This window comes from Stegostoma tigrinum, chromosome 8, assembly GCF_030684315.1.
Source record: "Stegostoma tigrinum isolate sSteTig4 chromosome 8, sSteTig4.hap1, whole genome shotgun sequence".
In the NCBI taxonomy this organism is placed as follows: domain Eukaryota; kingdom Metazoa; phylum Chordata; class Chondrichthyes; order Orectolobiformes; family Stegostomatidae; genus Stegostoma; species Stegostoma tigrinum.
Window position 1 is genome coordinate 52579812 of NC_081361.1, and position 23459 is coordinate 52603270.

Below are 23459 nucleotides of genomic sequence, written 5' to 3' on the forward strand. Positions count from 1 at the left end.
GTCAGATTCTTACACTTGAACACTGAGAAAGAACTTGCTAGAAATAATACAGCTCACCTTGACTTACCCACCTACAAGTCAATAGATCTGTCACAAAAAGTCAAATCTGGTACATCAAAGTTGCCAGTGATTAACAGGCAAGCTGTTGAAGGCACAAGGGACTCATGTCATTTTCACTTAATCTAGGTGGCTGCATTAAATCTGTTGTTTTAATTGTTTTTAAATTGCATGCATATTGTCCATTTGGAATAAATAGGAGGTAGCCATTGTGTAAACAGGTGAGTTTTACGATTGTTAACCATCCCTCTGGCTGAATTAAAAGTTCTTTTCCTGCCACTGGGTTCTGATGCCTGGTCTCCTGTGCATTTCTCTCCACAAAATTCAGCTGTAGTACCTTTAGAAAAGCTGTATTATGTAATTAAGCACCAGCCATACCAATAATTACTTTTTCTTGCTGCAACAAGTTATAAATGTGTAACAGTTATAATTTAGACTGTCACTGTCACATTGCTAACAATGCTGTCAGAAATGTGCAGGAACCCCAAAATGATCACAGTAACTAACAACATAATGTAAGCTATGTGAAAAACAGTGCAACAAGCTTACATTGTGTTAAGCTGATTAAGTAAAGTGATAATAGACTAAAACATTTCTGAATTTTATAGGATTGTTACAGTATAAAAGGATAACACCCAGTCCATGATGTCTGTGCTGACTTGCTGAATTCGCATTTTGTTTTATTCCATTTTCCTGCCTTCTCCCTGTAAGCTTGCACATCATTCCTCTTCAAACAGCAGGCTAACTCCCTTTTGAATATCTCAAATGAACCTGCCTCTACCACATTCTTGGGCAGTGCATTCTAGACCCTAATCTCTTGTTGTATAAAGAAGTTGAATTCTCATTTCATTTTTGTGCTTCTTTTGCCAATTAATTTACGTGTCACTGTAATTTATTATGCAACATTTAAGTAATGATGGTTTATAATAAAATGCAGGTATAGACATTACAATTGTAGATTCACTATTTATGCATAGCCCTAAACCAAAGGAAATTGTAAGATAAATTTTACAGATCAATACTGCTAGTTGGGAACTTGAGCTTGGAGGGCAGGAAGGCACGCAGGATTTTCTATTCATAATGGAAAGGGCTTTTTTTGACTACATTACGTATATCTCCCTAACTTTGCACAATTCTATTAAATCTCTTTTAATCCGAGAGAGCAACCCCAGCTTTTCCAGCCTAACCTTGAACCTAAAGCCCACACAATCCTGGAACTATAGCACAGAATAATTTTCGTCTAGCAATTTAATGAGCACAAAGCAGAATGTAAAGCAAGCACCTAAATATGGACAGGTACTCCATTGATACTCTGTCAGAGTTCTTATTTTTCAAGGCAAGTCTGCATCTTCATTTTACAGAACAATTGATTACGGCAAAAAAAAGACAGGTTGTCAAAGCTCATATTACTTTGGGGACTGAAAAGATGAGAAGAATAAAATCCTTGGGCAATTCAAGTGATGATAGCAAAAATCCAGAAAATAATTTCCCAGATAAGCCTAAGGTCAATATCAGGTTTCAAAGGCTTGCATTTGTGTCATAACTTCACCTAATTCATACACAAACTTTGATACAGGGGATATGCTTTCATCAAAACTAAATGAGCAGAAAAGCTGATGGAAGTGGTCAATGCCTTTATACCTATCTTTCCAAAAGGCATTTCTGCACAAATCGAAAAATTATATAACCAACAAATTGCTAGAAGAGGGATGCAAGTTCAAAGCAATTGTAGCGGGCCTCAGCATCTGCCAGTGCCTGATTGCTGCAGCTATCAACCAGGTCAGCAAAATGTCCAAATCTTGTATGAGATGTTGATTGTCTTATCCTACAAATCAGTGTCCAGCATTTCTTGGCATGTACAAGCTATGTTGTACAAGAGGATATTGTGCTGTAATGTGCAAAATATCCAAATTTTTGGAGAAACTCAAACTGCAACACGATATTCCACAGCAGCATGTGAAGAAAAGTGAACTACAGAACAATTTCAAAGATATTTACAAATTCCCATCCAAGACACACAAGCATGTCAACAAGATCCAAGAGGTAACCACACATTAAAGCTTTCAGAAAGTACATGTGGTCAACATTTTATGGCACATGAACGCTAGCTAAAGCTTAAGGCTTTACCTCCATCCAAATGCTATACTCTGACAGGAATGGGTCACCTGCTATATGCCAAGGTTGTCTTGGGAACATCCTATTTGAGATGCAGTTAGCAAACTGGCACAATATGATGCATTTCACACAAGCAAGCTAAAACCTTAAAACGGGGGGGTCCTTCAAAAGAATAAAGAGAATGGGAGGTTGTTTAGAAAAGAAATTAGGAGGGAAAAGTGAGGCTGTGAAATATCTTTGGCAGATAAATTTCAGACAAAGTAAAGAGATGACACAGCCAAGTTGTCCCTGGCCAATCATCTATCAAACAAGATTATGGCTGATGCGGGAAGTACTATACCTGACAGCAACCAGATCATTTGGAAGCATGTTACACATCTGTCTGCAGTGGCAGCATACCAGAGTGAAGCTATGAAATTCAGTCAACATAATTATATAAGGGCTAGATCAGTCACCTTACACATCCAAAAGAATGTTAACTGAATACATAAGGATAATAAGTTGAAGCATATCCTTGTATATATTTTGAGAACAGATTTTTTTATTTTTTAAGGGATAAAGGGGAACATTGTATTATTGCACAGAAAGGCACTATGATTTAAGGTAACAAGAATATATAAAAACATTATACTGGAATGTAAGAGGCCTCAGTTTTACTTTCCGTGCCTCCTTTTAGTTGGTTGTTGATCTGTTAGCAAGCAGCCAGACAATCATCAAGTCAACTGTGTATGTAATGTGATAGCCATCTAACTAAGCGTGTAATCCAGACCAAAATGTCATATTAATATGGTTAGTTATTAATAAACTTCCAGGTATATAATCAATACAAACCTAAATCTTTGTGGCATGTGTTATGTGGATTAACGTGCAGAAAATCATGAGCTCATCGCTTACTCAGCACATCCTGTCACTTTGAAAGAATGAGATGTATACACCCTAGATCCCTCTGTTCTTCTTATTCTTTAGAACTGTGTCATTCAGTCTCCACTGACTGTCTCCAACATTTCTGCCAAAATTTATTGCCTTACACTTAATTCGATCTGCAAATTGTCCACCCCTTCTGATAATCTATCTATGTCCTGCTGCAGTTAATTTCTATTCTTGTCACTATTTGCCATTGAAGCAACTTTGTTATCATTGTCAGATTTTGATTTTGTATTTGAAGGCTCAAGTCTGATTCAGAAGCAGCAGTGATCCCAGTTCTGACCCTTGGGGAACACTGCTATTGAACATAGAACAGTACGCACACAGATGTTGTGCCGACATGTTATCCCACTAAGATCAATCTACCCGGCTTCCTCTATGTGCCTATTCAAGAGTCACTGAAAAGTCTCTAAAGTATCTGATTCCACTACCACTGCCAGCAGTGCATTCTACACGCCCACCATTTTCTACGTGAAGAACCTACCTTGGACATCTATTGTGCTCCAGTAGGAAAAATAACTTTTTGTATTTAATCCAATTTTTTTATCCAATTGAACACTGACCTTGCTATTTAAATACACTCTAGATTTTCCTGCCATTTATTTGTTTTGTTCTTATTAAATACAGAACAATATTTAAGAGGGCTTGACTTTGCTGCTGGCTTAAATGTTACAGTTCTTCAAAGGAAGTCAGTAACTTCTTAATGTTTAAACTTTGGTTATGCCCCTCATTCATGATTCACTGTTTTCCCTGATTTTTGCTAAAGTTCAATTCAGTGGATGCCATCTATCCTCTGATATATATACATTCTTCATGCAAATTAAATCATTAAGCTATTTTAACAAATAGGATGAAGTAACTACAGCTGAACCTGACTATGTCTTCATCTGATCTTCCAAGGCATGATTTTGGGTCTGTGCTGAATATGTAAACAGAGATGGGCAGCAGTTTAAAAATAGCCACAAAAAGGGGTGTCCTGGTTCGAAAACACAAATCTGTTCTCAAGAAGCATCAGGGCTATCTCTCCATAGATGCTGACAAACCTGCTGAGTTTCGTTGAGCAATTTTTGTTTTTGTTTTGTTTCAGATCTTCAGCATCTGCAGTTCTTTGTTTTATTCTTGTACTCTGGTTCTCTGACATTATCTTGTTCCTCAATCACTTTGGTGGAATCTGATTGGATAGCTAGGAGTAGCTCACAGACTCATTACAAGCCTGTTCATTTCAAGAAGGTCGACGGGGATTTTCCCGTCAGTCCTCCAAGTATCTGCAGGTGGCCAGGGTGAGTGAAGCAATTAGCCAGATTTATTAGCCCATTGCAGCTACTGTAATTTGAACTTGCCCAATACCAGTGTGTTCTATTTTTGGACTCAAATGACCTCACCGTGGTCTATTATTTTAAACTTCAATCCTGAGTAGGTGGCTTCCCCATCATATGAAAGATGTCTAGATGCTGGTTCAGCAAAACCTTCCTGGAAAGATTAACGATCTGCCACTACACTCATTTTGTTTCTGTGTCAGGCAATCGTGCAGTTTATTTTTACAACCTGAAGCACAGAAATTGGGCCATTCTGTATTTTCAGTTTGTGGTATTAGTCTTTTTACCTTTTTAATTCATGCATATAATCTTATACCGAGCAGAAGACAGGTTAAACAAGCACCTAATGCTGATTACTAAGTTACAATATTACCCTGATTTTAATGATAGAGCTGTGAGATAGACGAGGACCCTACTGTCTCTGCCAGTTTAGACAATCAACTGAACATCTTTGTTTCTACATCATGACAAGCTCCAGAGTAGAATCAGCAATGTGGATAGCTGCCTCCTAGTCAACTTACAGGCCAGCAATGTGGTTTTCTCTTTGTTGCAATATGCAGGGTCCTCCCTTGCCATCAGAAACAGTCTCAACTTTCAGGTAGACCTGCACGTATCTAAGTTTAATTCTCATTTGCCGTTGTTGTTTATGGAATCTGGTGCTGAGACAATAATAAAGGCTGGATAAACTCAGTAGGTCAGGCAGTATCTGTGAAAGGAAATAGTGTTAATGTTTCAGGTCAAGAATCTGTCATCAGAATTCAGATCTTTCTCATCCCTTAAATGCTTTCGCAATGAAAAACAACATACTTTTTCCCTTCCTAATTGCTTGCTGCACCTGCATGCTGATCGTACGTATCTTATGAAACCAGACGCACTGGTTCGTTTGAAAACTCACACTTCCCAATCTCACCATTTAATAAGTATTCTGCTTTTGTCTTTTTCTTCAAACTGAATAGCTTAATGATTACTTATATTCCATTCCATCAGCCATGTTCTAGTCTGTTCACTTAGATTGTTCATGTCCTTTTGAAGTCTTCTGCATCCTTGTCACAGTTTATGTTACCACCCAGTTGTCAACAAATTTGACTTAGTTCCAGATCCTTTTTTGTGTTTATATAGTTTGTAACCAACAGTAAACCTAGCACTGATCCTTGTGGCAACTACACAGTGCTTCTATGAAAACAATCTCATAGAGTCATAGAACAAGCCTTTCAGGCCACCATGTCTACGCTGGCCAACAAGCCACACTCACCCATTTACCAGCACTGGGTCCATAGCCTATTATGCGCTGGCAATCTAAATGCTTCTCCAGATATTTCTTAAATGTTGTGAGAGTACCTCCCTCTGCCATCTTTGCATGCAGTGCATTCCACAATTGTACCACCCTCTGGTGAGAGAGTTTTCCTCAGATCCCCTCTCAAGCACTTACTCCTCACTTTAAATCTATGTCCTTTGCTTTTAGACACATCTGTCATGGGGAGACAAATGTCATGTTCCAATCTTCCTTTGCCTGTCGTAGTTTTGTGTACCTCCATCAGAACACCCCTTGCTCTCTTCTGCTCCAGGGAACACAGACCCAACCTGTCCAGAGTCTCCTAATAATTGAGATATTCCATCCCAGGCAATGTTCTGGTGAACAAAAACAGACATTGCTGGAAAAGCTCAGTAGGTCTATCAGTATCTACGGAGAGAAATCAGAATTAACATTTTGGGTCCAGTGATCCCTTCCTCAGAACTGAGCAGTTTTCATGCATTTTGAGGCACAAAAAAACAAAAAGAACAAAGAACAATACAGCACAGGAACAGGGCCTTAGGTACTCCAAGCCTGCGCCAACACATTTTACCCTTCCATACTAAAACTATCTTCACTTTCAGAAGCCATATCGCTGGATTCTTTTCTTGTCCATGTGTCTTCCAGGTGCTGCTTGAATACTACTTTTGTGTCTGCTTCCACCATCCCCTCTGGCAGCACATTCCAGGCACTCACCACCCTTTATCCTCCTGGGATTCAACACAAAGATTATCTCCATGATCTTTAGGAGGCACAACCCTCTCTCTAGTTACCCTCTTGCTTTTAATGTATTTGTAGAATCTCTTTGGCAGATAAGGTTAAGGATAATCCAATGCTATCTCATTCGTTCTTTGCCTTCCTGATTTATCTCTGAAGAATGCCCCTACACTCTTCATATTGATGAGGAGATTTCAATTGAAACAAGTTGTCAATATCTGAAAGAAATCTCTTTTTATTAAACTAGAACCTCAATGTCTTTATTCATCCATTATTCCTTAATATTACCAGCCATACCCTTCACTCTAAAAGGAACAAAATGCCTCTGAACTCTTGTCATCACACTGTAGAGCGCCTCTTACTTGTCAGACATCCTTTTATCTGCGAACAGTCTACTCCAAATAACTTATGAAAGTTCTTGTCTCATATCATTTAAATTTGTCTTAATGTGAAAACTTGCCTCACACATTTCTTTTAAACTCCCCTGCCCCCTACTTAAACCTGTGGCCCCTAGTAATTGACCCCTTCACCCTGGGGGAGAAAAGCCTCATACTTTCCATTCTATACCTGCCATTCACAACCTTATAAACTTCTATCAGGCTGCTCCTCAACTTTCCTTCATAGATAAAATCCGCCCTTTTTTTTATTCATTAAGGGGATGAGGGCATCGCTAACCAGGCAGTATTTATTGCCCGTCTTGAGTCAACCACATTGCTGGGGTCTGGAGTCACATGTAGGGCAGACCAGGTAAGGGTGGCAGTTTCCTTCCCTAAAGGGGAAAGAGTGAACCAGATGGGACCTTTCCCCCAACTATCAACAATGGGTTCATGGTCATCATTAGACTCTTAATTCCAGATATTTTTATTGAATTCAAATTCCACCATCTGCCATGGCGGGATTCAAACCTGGGTCTCCAAAACATTGTCTGGGTCTCTGGATTAATAGTCCAGCGATAAAACCACTCGGCCATCAACTCCCCATACCAGTCATCGTCGTACTAAACCTTTTCTGTAACCTCTCCAAAGCGTTCACATCCGTCTGGTAATGTGGTGACCAGAACTGTGCACAATATTCCAAGTGTGACCTAATTAACATTCTACAACTTTTAGAGTCTTTCCTAATTATTTTGCCAGAGGGCAGACCTTTTGCATATTAACCTTCATCCATTTTCTCATTGCATTACGGATTAATTTCCAAAGTGCTTGTCTCACTGAGTTTCCTGTAACCAATCTTTAAGCCCCAGTGTGGAGAACAGACATAGACTGTTCACTAGATTACGATTGGCACCATGATCTGTAGAGCCTTTGTTTACTGTATATCACGGAAATGCACATGGCTGCCATCCACCCAGTACTCGGGTTTCAAGTTGGCCTCATGAACAACATCTGATTGTTGAGACTAATCATTGAGCTTCTCGTAAAGTTAATTACGCATTTACAGTAAATGGTGCAAGACATTTGCCAGACTCTTTTCATTACTAGCTTATGTGAAGGAATACAAAAGAAAGCTTTCTAATCCTACACAAGCATGCTCATTCCTTTATTTTTGAATGACATACATAGAAGTTAGATCTCAACATGCTGACTCAAGTGTCACTGGTAAGTCTATCTTTCAATTTCTCACTGGCAGAATCTGACAAGAAATCCAGCGAGGGCGACCTCAATGTCGAGGTTATGTTGTTCCAACTTTTATGCTTTTCACAAATTTTATGGTGAGATTCTCACCAGACAGTGGTGAGTTGCCAGTGGATGGGGATCAATGCTTGTAAAACATCTTGTTGACAGGCCAAACCATCTCATTACTGTTCAGTTTCTCATCTTAACAAACTTGCCAAACAATCTCAACACCAGGAAAACTCGATGAGAAAACCAAAGCGTGTTCCTGCTGGATTCTGCTTGCCACTTTTTCTGCATGACTTCCAAGATGCCTATGACCAAACACAATTCAGGGTGTGATCAACAGGCATCAGCTGCTTGCACCCCTCCTCCACAAGCATTAGCATTTGTCTCTACCAGCCCATCATGACAGTTGTGGCACTTCTACTCTTCTATGCACTGGCAATGTACTCTTAAAGCACAATTGCTCTGCAGGGCACCATCAAATAGCATTGAAAGGCAGGGACATTTTGTGAGCTGTGTGTCTGTCCAATGAACTGACTGGGCCAGACTGCACCTCAGGGATGATCATTTGCTGTCTTAGCACTCAATAACTTTGAGCTTACCTGCATGCTGACAGGATCTTACCTGTCTTGCGTTATCTTGTTGTACCAATTATTGTAGTCACAGAAACAAGTTGCTTGCATTGTTGCTGTAATAGTCCTCAGTCAAAGAGGCATACGTTTTGTTACATGGCAGTCAATCTCACAAATGGTAAGCACTCAATATGTGCAGTAAGCAAGTAGCCATATCTCAAAGTCTTAGGAAAGTTTCACTAAAGCCCATGAATGCAGTCATCAATCAGGGAAATCAGCACAGCACGGACAGCCTCCCATCCCAGTACAGCGAATTGGCTGTGGTAAGGTGTCCATTCGGTGTATCCTCATTTGAGGGATCTACATTCCAGGGAGTGAGCCAGTCCATTGCTAGAATATTGATGGAAAGAGCTTATGCATTTGAGGAGATGCATAAATACCAGTTAGGGATCTGGGTACATCTTACCTGAGGCTATCCATCATGTCAATCAAGGGGTTGAGCCACAGCTGGTCCATTGAGTCTGTCCATGGGGATTAAGGAGGAAAGGGAAAAGATGGAGGATGTGGTTGGTTGATGCCAATCCGACCATTGCTGTGGTGCTGAACGTCAGCAGGTTAATCTTCAGGACTGAGGGCTATAGACTCTGGGCAGGTACGCAGTGCAATTGTGACTGGCAGAGAGGCAGCAGGATTTGCGAGGAGGGGTTATGGTAAAACATTGCTTGAAAAGGGGGTAATACACGAGAGGGCATCATCCACTGCCAGGATCATCTTGGCTTCTGGAGCAAGGTGGGTTGCAGTGAATGAGCACAACCCTCATGGTTATCTAATGTACCATGAGCTTGATGGGAAGGATAGGTGGGTGCTTGCACATGTAGGCAATTTGGCTGGGGGCCTGATGAAATGTGAAGCCTGTGAGACTTAATGTGATAGATTGTAGGGAAGCGATATCGGTATCTGGATGCTCACTGATACATTCAGGCTGAGGCTGGAAGATCATTGTTGCCTCCTATTGTGTTGGAAATTGAAAATGCAAAATGGAGGAGAAAATAACTGTAAGAAAGCACTGAGAGAACAGGATAAATGATTCAATTTATAAGAGAGGGGGCTGCAGCAACCACTGTTAACTGGGCAATTTTAAAGTAAGCCCATGCAATGTGTAGCACTCAGACACATGGGTTTGACTACTTCCCAGCCATCCTGTGGCACTGACTGACTTGGTATGTTGCACTTCCCTCGCACAGCCACTGCTCGACAACCCTTTGACAGCTACACCTTTGCACACAGAGAGAGCCAAACATTAGTGTTGTAAAGTGAAAGGTGTGCGAATATACCCTTAATCAATTTGCAGCCACCCTTTTTAAATTCAGCGGCATTACAACGTGAAACACACAATAGGAAGAGAGGCAGGAGAAGGTCCAACATAACGTTATTGAACACTGTATTAAGGGAGGACAATATTTATCAGACTCTACTATTGTATTTAATTAACCACATCAAACACAATCAATATCTTCATAGGATTTTTCAGTCTCTAATTAAACAGTCTCAAATCTGCACTAGCTACGTACATCTGACCTGTGCTTCGGATGATTTGCTACACTTTACCCACAGGTCCCTCCCATGTTTGTCTGATTAGACTGATAGTACAGGTTCAGTATGGCTAGGACAGACTGTTCCTCTGTCTCTGAGGGTTGGCTGATGTTTCAGGATCTGTAGTCATTGATTTGGGCTTCCTCTGTCTCATCTAGGGCTGGTTTGGTTTTGTATCGTCTCACTGAGGTGGTCTTCTGGGTCTGGTCAGTTTGATCGAGCTCAACCTTAGCTACAAGGAGCAGGAGATGCTGTGCAGCTTGGCTGCCAGTCAAAGCTGCTCTCTGGAGACACCATTGAAGGAAGTTCAAAAGCAGAGACATTGTTGGAGCTCCAGGTTGCCCCTTTAATCCCCCTCTTCTCACCCATCTTGTAGATTCTGTGGCCTGTGTTCAATACTAGCATCAGTCGGGGCAGGAAGATCCAATGAGGTGACAACTTTCCATATTTGGAAGTCACAGAACATGGTTTTGAACTTGCATCTGTCAAGTGCTGTCCTTGTCACACTGCCTCTGGCCTCCTACTGAGCTGAGTGCCACCTAGCCATGTAGCATTCTTCCAACAAAGCAGATTCACTGGTGATGTAAACAACAATTCATTCTGAAACAACACAGTATGGAGCTGGGGAGCACAGTAGGCCAGGCAGCATTAGAGGAGCAGGAAAGTTGACATTTTGGCTTGGGACCCTTATTCTGAAGGGCCTGCTTTGTTGCTTTAGCTCCATCCTGTGTTGTCTCTGAGCCAACATTTGCAGTTCTTACGATCTCTAAGTTCATTCTGAAACAATGTGGCTCTTCGCAACTGGCCAGGCAGATAAGGCTTGTCTGCTTTCCATAGGAAGTTGACTGTCCTAAGTCTGGTTGCAAGAATACTGTCCGCAGGTTCCAAGTTGCAGAGTCTCTCTAGATTTAAACTTGGTTTCCACAATTTGAATTTTAATCCATGCTTATGAAAAATATATCAGTATTTCAGTCCTGGAGGTCATAGACCACCTTAGGGCTATTCAACAAGCAGGGAGAAAGGTGCAATTGTGACCCAATATCATGCATATACATTGCTTTCCCTGCTTTCAGAGGGTGCCGTTAGCTCTCATCACAGACCTGCATCCACGGTGCCGCCTCTGTGGCCATTAAGTGCTGCCAGATGGTGCGAAGATGGGTTCATCACGTCCACAGAGTGACCCTCAGAATTTCAAGGTTAATATTAGGAATACGTGGAAACAGATACTGATGGACAAGCCTTTATCATTTGTGCTGTCAAAGGACCTTCAATAGGTATTCTTGCTCTTTCTCCCCCTCCCACTACATCTTATGAAGTCCCTGATACTACAGCAGGGGTCGAGGGTGCCTGCTTGGCAATGGAGCTGGCAGCGAATCAGCTGTTTTAGGTTGGTGTTTGCATGTTTCAAAAATGCTTTTCATGAAACATTTTATGAACTAAAACTATCAGTTGATAAACATTAAATTTCAGTTGTCCATTTTTACCACGATCAGACCCAATTACATAGAAAGCAATGGTCTTGAAATATCAGAGCCACACGAAATCAATAGGTTTGCTGCAAGCGTTCAGAAATTAAACCTTTAAAAACTGAACTGGTAATACAGTCTGCGACAATAATTTCTTTGTTACTTTGAGATCTTCCTCGTAAATGCAGAGTGATATAACATCCTCACTGTGTTATTGAAGACCTGTTTTCTGGTACAGGAGCAAAATTTTCCTTATTTTGAATAAAAAGCAAGAATGATATGGATAACTGCATAATTTGCATTGAATAGATTAATAAATAATTTCTTAAGCCAATAACTGCAATTCCTAACATTAGCTTGGCTGTCCTGAAGGGAGAACATAGCTCTCATTAAGCAGAAGCAATATAGAGGAGACTTAAATTAGCAAATCTCAATGGAGGTTTTGATATTAAAAACACATTCAGTTCAATATTTATTTAAATATTTATTTTTTGTGTTCTTTGGGGAAAAAAATTGGAAATTTTTGTCTGAAATACATTTTCAAATTAGATATAAATTGAAGTGAAAATATACCAATGCTCTTTGTTTGGGAGAGACTTAAACATAAGCTGATGCTGAGACCACAGATGAAATCTAAACTGAAATCTCTCCCACAGGAGGTACCCATATGCAGAATGTCGTTCAGAAGGTCAGTTTTTCACAGGATATAGAGTAATTTGGAAGGTAGAATTATTTAAAAGATAGGCAGATTTTTGATGTGCCTATGGGAGCAGGCAAAATCAGGCAGAAATGTGAAGTTGAGGCTGCAATTAGATTAGCCACGATCTTGTTGAATGGCAAAGCACGCTTGTGGGTCTGACTGGTCTATTTCTGTTCTTAGTCAGTACCTCATCTTTCTGAGCAATGGGAAATAGGACTGTTTGAAGCATGATGCTCTAACTTTCAAGTAGCGAGCATGAGATCATAATCTTGGGCATGAAATCTTTGTCTGTGCCGTGATATGAGTATTTACTTAATGAAGTGACAAAGACCACTGTAAGTTCATAAGTACAATCACACACATTGTGAGGACCTGAAATTAGGAGGAATCAAGAGGAAGTTCTTAAAAGGATTGTCCTCAGTTCACTAATGGTTAAGTCAGTGTTACACAACATAAAAGAAGGAATTTGAATTTATACACTACCTTCCATGATCTCTGTTGTCTCAAAGTACTTCACAGCCAATGGAATAATTTTGAAGTGAAATCACAGCTGCATTGTATGAAATGTGGCAGTTAATTTCCCCACAGACAGATCCAACAAACAGCAATGAGGTAAGTGGCTGAGTCATTTATTTTTAGTTATAAGATTTGGGAAGGACATCAGTATTTAAAAGAAAGCTATTGTTGTGGAAACCTTTGCATATTGACACGAGGAAATCCATCTTGCTATCTCTACCAAAAGACAACAACTTACTCCCTCGATATAAGAATGCCATGTCGACATATTATTTATATGTTTAAGTCTCTGTCGATTTGAAAACACAACCTACTGAGTTAGAGGTGAGAAGGTTCCTGCTGAACCATAGCTGACACTTAATAAAAGAATGGAGCTTACAGATAAATTAGTAGTCTATCATGACTAAGGGGGAATTGGAAATGATAGAGGGAAACCATGAAGAACAAACTGATTATGGACTTGCAGGGGGATCTAAGGTAGCAGTCTATTTTTGATATAAATCTAAATCACAGAAACTTGTGTTGATGTGCCAAAAAATCTGATTAAATTTTATTCTGAATTTTTGATGGGAACCAAACTCATTTCAAAAGTATTAAGTCTTGTTGGGAGTGAAATGAGTGCATGCTACACCAATCACACACATTCATCAGCGATCAGTGCTACTTGAGCAGCCCCTTTGGCAATGGCTTTGTGCCTGTTGAAGGAAGTGAAAGAATTTTGCTACTACATTGAGTGCTTCTTTTGAAATTTAAGTGTAAGTAGATTATTGTAGGGAGTTAATTTTGCAATTTAACCTACAAGGTTTGAGGGTGAATAACTGCACAAAGTAGTAAATATTTAGCCCTCCTATTTGATTGAAGGTGGATAAGCTGCAAGAGCTGATTTAAGTTGAATATCACTGTAGGCCTAAATGCGTAAAATAAGACTTGTAAATTATCTTGGTGAAGTGGCTTTAGAGGAATCTTTAAAGTGACAGGACATACTTGCTGACAGAAGCAGTCAAAAGTATTTAAAGGTGTTCGATCATCATGTTCTCTTACCAGCTGGGGTCTTAAAAGAGCAAGTCGGAAACCCATCTGATTTGTCTGCTCCTTAGTCTATTGGAAATAAATACCAAATTTTGTTGTGGTAGTAACCAGCTAACTTAGTGCAAACTGGGGCATTGAAGCTGAGCACCCCAAGTACTTGTATACCTTGGTGCCAGGCTGCAGCATTTATTTTTCTTAATCTTTTTCAGTGATAATGCCCCAAGAACATGACTGCTTGATTATAATTAATCAAATTTCAAAAGTAATTTTTGATCAGTAATATAACTATTTTACATTTGACTTTTGATTGAATTAAATGATTAGGATGTGAAATTATGATATCTGAATACTGAAGGTATCCTTTTAAATTTGAAGTGTGAAGTAGAAACTGGTATCCGTGTTGTTTAGATTCCGGTGGGGTAATGTATGTTACCTAGAGAAGCTCCATATTGCCACTACTGTCCAAGCTGCACAAGTCCTAACGGTTCTGGCTGCTAGACTGGAACTGCAGCAGGTGTTGATGGAACCAGCAAGATGGGAAAACATACTTAACCTTATCTTTACCCAACTACCAGCGCAATCTGTCCATGAAAGTATCAATAAGAATGACCACTGCACAGTCTTTTTCAAGTCTCAGCTTCAGATTGATTAAATCCCCCACTGCATTTTGTGGTACTACGACCATGTTGAATGGGATAAATTTCAAACAAGTCTTGCAGCTCAAGCTCGGGTTGTGGGCTATTAGCAGCAGTAGCAGAATTGTATTCAATCACAACTGTGACATTGTTGGTGATGGTGGAGTGATATCCATCACTGGATTAGTAATACAGAGGTCCAGATCATGGTAATGGAGACCTGAGGTCAAAGCACACAGAGCAGATGGTAGAATTTGAATTTAGAAACTCTGAAATCAAATGTTTAATGATGACTATAAACTACTAAAATAATGTCAAAAAAATCCCCCATCTGATTCACTAATGTACTTTAGGGTTTGATTAAATGAGAATTAGGAGAAACCTCTGGAGTCTTACTGGAGTCATACATAGCGTTAAAGTTTTTGAAGCGAGTCATCTTGGTCCAAAGACATCACTTCAGGGGTTCCTGAAGGTCCTGCCCTAGGCCCAACCAGTTTCATATGCTTCATGAATGACCTTCTCTCCTGATAAGTTCAGATGTGAGATCATTTGCTACTGATTTCACAATGTTCAGCTCTGTTTATGATGCCACAGATAATGAAGCAATCCATATTCAAGTGCAACATAATGTGAAGAATGTTCAGGCCTAATCTGCTGACTAACAAATAACATTTCTCCATCAAGAGATCATCTAACTACCACCCCATGACAGTCAACAATATTGTCCTTGCTGAATCCTCCACTGTGAACATCCTGAGGGTTGCCAATGACCAGAAACTGAATTGGGCTAACCAAATGAATAAAATAGCTACATCAGTAGGTCAGAGACTGGGAATCTTGTGCTGAGTAACTAACGTCCTGACTACCGAGAGCCGTCCCACTATATACATGGTACATCAATAGCTTGATGGAATACTCTTCACTTGCCTGTACACCTCCAACAACATTCAAGTTCAATACCATCCACAGCACAGCAGCTCACTTCATTGGTATTCCATCTAACACTGTCAATGTTCACTGTCTCCATCACCAACACAGTGATAGCAGTGTGTACAAAATACAAGGTAGCAACTCATTGAGACTCCCAGACTGCACTTGCCAAACCCACAATCTTCCCTCACAACATTGCGACAAGAGACCAAGAAAGCAGCTCACCATCATCTTCCCAAGAAAAAATATGAATGGCTGACATAGCCAATAACACCCACATCGCATATGCTCTACTCCCTAATCTACAAGAAGGAAGTCAATTCTGTGCTGTTATTAGAGGGTTCATCAAATATAGATTTTAGAGCATTTTTCTTTAGTATTTTAATATTTTGTTTTCTAATACTTACATGATCATTAAACACCCGCTAAGATTGTCCTAACCAAATACACCAATGGCATGTTTTTCCTCATGGGCCATGATGCATTTTCCTTCCTTATCTTCCTATGGATTTTAATGTGGAAAGCATGATACCCTCCTCCAGTGCTGCCTCTCTGCTACATAATTGCAGAACAGCATTATTTTTAAATTATTGTTTGTAACTATTTCTGTCGAGGCTCAAAACTTTTCTATATACATATAAATATATATAATATATATAATGTATGGAACTAATGAGAGTTCTGAACTGCATGATCTTCTCAATTGGTGGAATACGCTTATTATGCCAAACAGTCTAAGTCAGCTCCTATTTTTTGTGATCTTAAAAATGGTTAAAACACTCAAATTTATTCTAAATAACAAAGTGTGGAGCTGGATGAACACAGCAGGCCAAGCAGCATCTTAGGAGCACAAAAGTTGACATTTTAGGCCTAGACCGTAGGCCCGAAATGTCAGCTTTTGTGCTCCTAAGATGCTGCTTGGCCTGCTGTGTTCAGCCAGCTCCACACTTTGTTATCGCTGATTCTCCAGCATCTGCAGTTCCCATTATCTCTGATACAAATTTATTCTAAACGATATTTTATGTACTACTGCTGATTTCATACTTCCGCTTCATGTTAGAAACTATTTTAGACACATTAATGAAAATCAATTACCATGGAAAGCTGCAAAAATCAAGAAACTTGCAGTAAAGCAATTGATCTAATGTAAGAACTGAGTGTTGCACTGTAAAATTCCATTAAATTTATTCCTCCCTGGGATGTGGTTTTTGCTGGCATTTACAGCACAGCTGTAATTTGTTATCAGAAGGTGGTGATGATCCAACGTTTATGAACCATTGTAACTTCTAGGACGCTAATGTAAGCTATGAGCCAACAGGATTCCCGCCTTATGAATGCTACAATGAGGAAAAGGAGGATAAGCATCAAACATTGCTAGATACAGAACTGTTAAGAAGATATTAAAGGTGGGTGGTGACTCAGATATCCAGCAAAGTTAGTTTACTTATGGTGGAGATAATTCCTTGACATCCAGAGGAGTAAGGCTTAGGGAGACTCTGGTTGAGCAGCATTTTAATATAAGTCCTTTGAAAGTCACGGACAGAGAGATTGAAACCGTAATCCCAAGCATGTGGCAAGTAATTCAAAGCCAGTAAAAATAACAATGCCACTCAGTTGTTTGTGTTGCCTTAGAATTTTGAGGTGCTTTAGGTGTTATTGCCTGCCTTAGCATTCGCCATACATACACATGTGATGAAATGTTCTGTGAAGGATCATTCCTGTGATGACTTAAGAGAGATAACCAATTCATCAAATTAGTAGTGCAATGAGTGTGTGCTCAAGTGATTTGTTCTTGAATCACATCCATACGGTAAGAACCAAAAAAATGAACATATTTACAAACCTTATTAGCCTTGTCCAGGACAGTGAAGGAAAGGAAATGAGAACAACAAATGCCCAATAGGGTTGTGACTTTAAATTTCACCAATTTTGTTTTTAGCCTGCAAAAGCAACCTTGATGTGTTGAATACTGCAAGGCCAACTTCAGTGGACTGAATAGTCAAAAACCACCTTCATCGTCAGGTTCTGTTTTCACAACTCACAAATGACCAAGGTTCCAGCGGAGAACAAATGAAACACAACAGACACAATGAAACTCTCACTGAAGCAAAGGAGTCTTGACATTAATGACTGGGAGGATCTTGCTACCAATTTTTCAGACTGGTGGCAACTTGTTAATGAAATTGCATCAGTCCTTCAGTCACACCCAAATGATGAAGCAGAGTGAGCCAGAGAAAGAAAGAAATGGCAGTGTATCCTGCACCCTGATTCTCACTATCATGTGACACATTTGCCTCATATGCTCAAAGATCTGTGGAACAAGAATGCCCTGTCACGTGATCCTTCACAGAAACTTGTGACCCTGAGTAAACATCATCCTTGAATTGAGAGACAGGCACTGTTGCTGCTGATGATGATGATAATCAGCCTGGTAGTTCTTCTCTGCATTTCTGTCCACAGTTGTCCTCATTTTTTGTCACCAACCAAAACTGGACACAATAGTCTAGATGCAGCTTGATCACTAAACCTTCTAGCTTATATTCTCCTGTTCTGTTATGTAGTTCAATATTCTGCTAGCTGTCATGATCAATAGCTGAACATATTTAACATTGAGTCCACTAAAACCGATGTTTTCATCAGCATTAATAGAGTATACTTACCATCCATTTTTCTTCCTGCACATAGCACCTTACATTTTTCTAAATTAAATTTTATCAGTCGCTGTTCTAGCAATGATAAATTGCATTCAGCTCTTTCTCTACAGACATTTCCAGACATCTACAGAAGTAATGAGCAAAAGAAACGCCAAAGGACTTCACCTTTCTATCCCATCCAATAACCAAATACAATTGGTTCTGCTAAAACGCAATAATTGTGTTCAGGTGCCATAAAAGTGAATTTAATGCCTTGCCTTGAGAAAATGTAAAGATGACTTTTTGGGGGATGGGTTTTTGACATTGCTGTGTTGTTAATGCAGGGGCTGAGGGTCATCATCATCATCATCATCGTCATCACCTTCAGATGCAGCTGTGGTTGCAGGGCTAGGTTGAAAAATAGCTAATCCAAAAGTGGATGGCTGTGGTTTATTGCCTTATGACTATTTCTTGGGGCTTGGCTGCCAGTTGTTGCCACTTTACCGTTTTTCTTTTTTCATGAAGAAGCTGTCCATAGGGTGCCAAATAAGATCTTGTTCCACGAGTTGCTACCCTGCTGCATTGTAATTGTTGTTGTCTAAAAGGTGCAACAGCTTCTCAATTTTCCTCAGGATAGAAGACAAAATAGAAGTGGGAAGCTCCCGTGGTGCAGCATCCTGGACGAATGTTACTTCTTATCAAGTTTCCACTTAACCGTCAGCGACAAGTTGTTGTAGATCAGCTGTGGCAAGATCTTCACAGTGGGACTGAAGCAACTCTTCAACATCCTCACTGTCCACTTCTTCAAAGTTGTAGTCTTCTTCGTCAAATAATTTTTTTACTATGGGAGGAAATGCCATCACATGCTCCTCCTCTGCACCGGCAGCTTTGCCACATAACTTTACGTTATGAAAAGCATAACCATTCTTAAAACCAGCAAACCAGCCACTGCTAGTGCTAGAGGCAGCTGTATCTGCAAGATTTTCAGCTTTTTTTGTGAGGTTGTCATAAATTGATAAGGCTCAGATTGCTCGGTTGAAATGCAGCAACATGCAAGGGGAAGCAATGAATAGCTTATATTTCTGTTTAAACAGAAACAGTTGACTAAAGATTTCTTTTCCTTCACTGGAGACAAAACCTTTGTATCTTTTTTTGATGTTTCAAATGCTTGGAATAATGAACTCAACAGTAACTAATCCATGCTACCTTTCTTTGTGATGTGGAACAAAATTTGATCCCAAAATGATTAGTGCAGAATTGTTCAAATGTAATGGTCTAGACTATTGTACCTGATCTTGTGAAAATACCCATGCAGAGAGCAGGATTTGTGGATCTTTTACTTAAGAGCAGTCTTGTCATGCAAGTATTCACTTTTCAGCAACTGACAACCAGTGATGTCAAGTGTCAGAATATGTTGATCTTTTCAAGCTTCTCGAAATCTGAGTAACAAATCAAGTCTCCACGGGTTCACATATGTTGCCCTAATACATTGACCTGACCTAAGTGCACATATTAGTCTGTTCAAGTCAAAGCTGCAGTGAAATCTTTGCTACTCCCATCAAGGCTCATGGTGCATGCTAATCTATATTTCTCTATATTTTGAGCTTCTCAATGTGACACCCATTGGTATAAAATCTATGGAGTAGGAACCCACATCTCCCAACTGTTAAGCTTAACATAAAGGTTAGAATCCAGCACTTTTAAACTATTTAAAATAAACACAAAGAATTGTGATGCTGGAAATCTGAAACAAAAACAAAAGTATTGGACAAACAGCGGGTGTGAGAGCACTTGTTGAGAGAAAACAGAGTAAACATTTTGAGATTCTTCCTCAAAGCACCTGTTGCTGTTTATCTCTCTAAGGAAAGGCCATTAAGCTGGCCGGAACAGACCTCTTACAGGTGCCATTAGCCACATGTGTCACTCAGCAACCATCATTATACAGGCTGAGGGCCTTTGGAAGAGACTAGCACCTGTGAGTGCAAGTCATGGCATGTTCGTGGATATCTAGTGCAGACCTGAATTATGTGGCTGTTTGATCACAAATGATTTTGATCATTAAGGGAATCCCTTTGTGAAAACCACAGGCTCATGGTTGTGCAATTGAAACTCGAGATGGTTGTGCCCTCTCTGCCTGACTCAAAGAGGAATGAGGTGACTTGGTGTGTTCATGCAAAGAAAGCATCAGTCACCCCCCAACACACTTTTGAGTTGAAGATTTTGAAATGCCACAAATGTTCCCAATGGATTCCTGAAATGATCTACTAGAAAATAAATTAAATGCAGCTTTTATCTTGAAAGGTATGGGAATGGGATTTTCACCCAGTCCAAGTAACTGTAGGTCCTCATCCAACAGTTACCATTGGAATGACATCATAGCTCAAGACATCATCAATCATTGTCTGCATTGGATCTGAGTCATTTGCATATAACTGTACTTTAGCCTGTATATCTTACTGCACACAGAATCTCTCCTCTTCTGGTGGTGTCACTTGTTCTGCTCCTTTCTCCCTTTGGAAGCTATATGGATGTGATGATAGCTACTGTAATTCCAGCAGAGCAAATTGTCTCTGCTGTCTTCTGCAGCATATTCTTGTGTTGTGCAGACTTGGAGAAGAGTAGGTGGATTGATCTTTGCCACGTTTCCACAAGTTGCAGCAAATCTGTGTGAACATTAAGACAAATGCAGCCTTCGAGAAAGCATATTTCAATCCTGAACTCCTTCCTCATTAAAGCTCCAGGCTATGACTACACAGTGAATAGTCTTCTACCCAGCTGAGGTTCCAAGCACTAGATGCTTCACTTGACTCTGCGTTGCTGTATTTGTTGAGAGTCTATTCCTTGCTACCAACATCACAGGACGGAAGGGATTATTTTCAAACTTGAAAATATCCCTTCCCAAATACATTAGTGAACCAGATCTCACGTAGGTTGGCCCAAGAAAGTATTCAAGTAATCTTGGAATGATGCAGTTGTCAAGAGGCCCTCTGCCAACACTGACATCCCCATTCCATCCCACCCCGCCCCAACCTGACTTTTCCATAGGACCCCTGTCCTAGCCATCTTCATCTTATGGGTCCAAATATCACAGTTGCAATGTATCACATGCAGTGCTAGAGATTGTGCCTTTGCCAGTAGGGAAGATGAGGAATGGAGTAGATATGCTTTGCTCCATTGGCTCTTGTTGACTTCAGAGGTCATGAGATGGTGATCAGAGTGCAATGCCCTCTCCAGTACTTGATGAGATGGGTGAGAATTGACTGGTGTGAGAATGCTGACTTTCTGCTTAAGTATGAATTTATAGCATTATTTGTCATGAGTTCTGATTACTGGAGTAGCCCTTTAGGTGGTCTCACATTGCAGCCCTGCACACTCTAATCGCTTTCAATAAAACCGTTATTTACTCATCCCACTTTGGGTACTCTTTTATCAGTATCGATATCTTATTACTCAATTGATTTTTAAATCACTATGGCAAGATTTAGACTTTGTATTTGCAGCAGTGACTTGCAGGGTCAGCCTGTTGTGCATGGACTCGCCCCTCTTCTATATGTGTCCTATTATTTCATGCTGCATGTGGTTTTATTGACTCTTTATCCTCTTCCACTTCAGTTGAACCCATTTACATGACCATCAATGTCCCAATTTGTCTGGGTTGGAATTCTGTCACCGTGGAATTTGAATTCAATTAATCACAAGTCTGGAAGTAGGAGCCTAATGATGACCTTGAATTGATGGTCAGAAAAAACCCACTTTGTTCTGGACTAACTTCCTTTCAGCGAAGGAAACTGCTGTCTTTACTTGGTATGACCGACGTGTGATTCCCTACCAAAGGTTGACTCATAACTGCTCTCTGACATTTGGGGATTGGCAATAAATGCTGCCCGAGCCAGCAACATCTGCATTCTGTGAAGAAACAAAATAAACAGCAGACCTTAGCAAAGTCAGGCATTTACTCAGGGACTCTCAGTTCAGTAAGCCAAAGGCCACCTCCAAAACCAATCCAGGGGCTTGAACTCATTCAGTCAGCTGCACAAGGCAGTCAGAGACAGAATCCTTTCCTCACAAAGGGTGAGAAGCTTGTCAAGAGACCTCGGCCCAAAATTAGACATTCTAAAGTGACCCACAGACAGAGAAATCAGGCCTGACAGACAATTGGTCAAACTAAATTAAACAGCAGCCAGCAGCTATCGGCCGCACAAAACAGTATAAACCATGACAAACGGGTCATGAAGGTTTAGGGGGAACCAGTCACAACCAGTCTGAGGGTTGTGTGTTGGAGAAGTATTGATCAGACTTTCTGGCTCCTTGATTTCCAGCTAGTGCCTAAGGATGTGCGCTTTGCTTCCCCAGCATTGCAACAGTGAATGGGGTTGCCACAATCCCAATACATGCTTTGAACCCCACTCTTGACTCTATTAGCAAAGGCCAAGAACATTCTGGAAAGTCTGTGATAAAAATACACCCCCAGAAGCCACCCTGCTGGTGAAGATTTGCAGGAAGACTTGTGGCAGAAGTCCGTGTGGCAACTCAAGAAGACCCAGGAGAATTGCTAATTGACCATGCTAAATTGTCCATAGTATTGAATTAGCCATGGCAAATGTGGGAGTACAGGGATGGGATAGGGAGCTGGGTCTGGATAAAATGCTCTTGGAGGGTCAGTGCATTATCAATGGGCCAAGTGGCCTCTTTTCATGTTAATCTGAGAAGATCTCCTCCACCACCTACCTTTTGAGGTTCAATTTCATGGAAGAGAGGCAAGCCAATCCAAACTTTTGAAAGGAAGGAGATTCTAATGGTCCAGCTCAAACACTCGGTCGTTGTTTTCTCAGAGGGCTAGAGCTAGAGAGAGAGTAAATATTGTGGGGATTTGGGATGTGCTCACATGGTGTTTTTACTAAGGAATATTTTGTTAATAAAAGCAAGTTGAACCAAATTCTAGATAACAAAGTGTGGAGCTGGATGAACACAGCAGGCCAAGCAGCATCTCAGGAGCACAAAAGCTGACGTTTCAGGCCTAGATCCTTCATCAGAGAGCTCTCTGATGAAGGGCCTAGGCCCGAAACATCAGCCTTTGTGGTCCTGAGATGCTGCTTGGCCTGCTGTGTTCATCCAGCTACACACTTTGTTATCTTGGATTCTCCAGCATCTGCAGTTCCCATTATCACTGAACCAAATTCTACATGCCTTTGTCCACCTCAATGACAAGAATGTCGGGTAAAGTGTTTTTAAAGCAAAAACTGTTCAAAGTGTCCAAAATATAGACAACTATCTGAATATTGGGCAGCTGATCACCCATCTTGACTCCTTCTGCTCTATTGTGGGCTGTTTGCCTCTTAGAATGTG

The 23459-nt window shown here is 40.4% G+C and overlaps 1 protein-coding gene across 15 annotated transcripts in view; it reads left to right on the top strand.

Annotated features, from left to right (window-relative positions):
* Nucleotides 1-23459, top strand: part of lrrc7 (leucine rich repeat containing 7) — a 617590-nt gene that overhangs the window by 280083 nt on the left and 314048 nt on the right. The gene's annotated exons all lie outside the window — the stretch shown is intronic.